The sequence below is a fragment of the Ursus maritimus genome, unplaced genomic scaffold (genome assembly GCF_017311325.1).
Source record: "Ursus maritimus isolate PB19 unplaced genomic scaffold, ASM1731132v1 scaffold_23, whole genome shotgun sequence".
Classification (NCBI taxonomy): Eukaryota; Metazoa; Chordata; class Mammalia; order Carnivora; family Ursidae; genus Ursus; species Ursus maritimus.
The window spans coordinates 23,017,133-23,018,860 of record NW_024424786.1 but is presented as its reverse complement, the minus strand read 5'-3'; positions in this window follow the sequence as shown (position 1 = coordinate 23,018,860).

The window sequence follows — 1,728 nt, the reverse complement described above, 5'->3', positions numbered from 1 at the left end:
GAAGAGAGACAGTTTGACTTCTTCTTTGCCGATTTGAATACCTTTGATCCCTTTTTGTTGTCTGATTGCTGTTGCAAGGACTTCTAGTACTATGTTGAATAATAGTGGCGAGAGTGGGCATCCTTGTCGTGTTCCTGATCTTAAGGGAAAGGCTTCCAGCTTTTCCCCATTGAGAATAATATTTGCTGTAGGCTTTTCATAGATGGCTTTTATGAGATTGAGAAATGTACCCTCTATTCCTACACTCTGAAGGGTTTTAATCAGGAAAGGATGCTGTATTTTGTCAAATGCTTTTTCTGTATCAATTGAGAGGATCATATGGTTCCTGAGTCTTTTCTTGTTGATATGCTGTATCACGCTGATCGATTTGTGAATGTTGAACCACGCTTGCATCCCAGGTATGAATCCCACTTGGTCATGATGGATAATCCTTTTAATGTACTGTTAGATTCTATTAGCAGGGATCTTGTTGAGGATTTTGGCGTCCATATTCATTAGGGAAATCGGTCTGTAATTCTCCTTTTTGATGGGGTCTTTTCCTGGTTTGGGGATCAAGGTAATATTGGCCTCATAGAATGAGTTTGGTAGCTTTCCTTCTGTTTCTATTTTTTGAAATAGCTTTAGAAGAATAGGTATTATTTCTTCTTTGAATGTTTGGTACAATTCCCCAGGAAAACCGTCCGGTTTTGTTATCTGGAAGGTTGTTTATCGCTGACTCAAAATTTAAAAAATCAATGTCTTCCTGTTTCAGTCTTGGTAGTTTATAGGTTTATAGGCCTCCATCTCTTCCAGATTGCTTAATTTATTGGCATATAGCTGTTGATAAAAGTTTCTAATAATCCTTCCAATTTCATTGGTGTTGGTCATGACCTCTCCTTTTTCATTCATAATTTTATTAATTTGGGTCCTTTCTCTATTGTTTGGATAAGTTCTGCCAGCGGTGTGTCAATTTTATTGATTCTCTCAAAGAACCAGCTTTTAGTTCTGTTTATCTGCTCTACTACATCCCTATAAAACAAGGGCACACGGCCTGGGTCCTGTCAATAATTTGGGCTCTGACAAGCTCGCAACCTCTCCTCATCAGAATGACGAGAAGGAGAAATCCGCCCCCAGCAGAGAAAAGATAATGAGTCTGTGGCCTCTGCCACAGAACTAATGGATATGGATATAAACAAATGATCAGAAATGGAATTCAGAGTAACAATGGTCAAGATGATGTGTAGACTTGAAAAAAGTATTAACAAAAATGTTAATGAGACTATAGAATCTCTAAGGGCGGAAATGAGAGTGAATCTGGCAGAAATTAAAAATTCTATGAGCCAAATGCAGTCAAAACTAGAGGCTCTGACGGCCAGGGTGAATGAGGCAGAAGAATATATCAGTGAATTGGAGGGTGGGTTAGTAGAAGAAAAAGCGAAAATAGAATCTGGACTTAAAAAAATCCACACTTACGAATGTAGGTTACGGGAGATTACTGACTCAATGAAACGATCCAATGTCAGAATCATCGGCATCCCCAAGGGGGTGGAGAAAAACAGAGGTCTAGGAGAGAGAGTTGAACAAATTGTAGCTGAAAACTTCCCTAATCTAGCAAAGGAAACAAACATTCGTGTCCAAGAGGCAGAGAGGACCCCTCCCAAGCTCAACCACAACAAACCTACGCCACGTCATGTCATAGTGCAATTCGCAAATATTAGATCCAAGGATACAGTAATGAAAGCAGCCAGG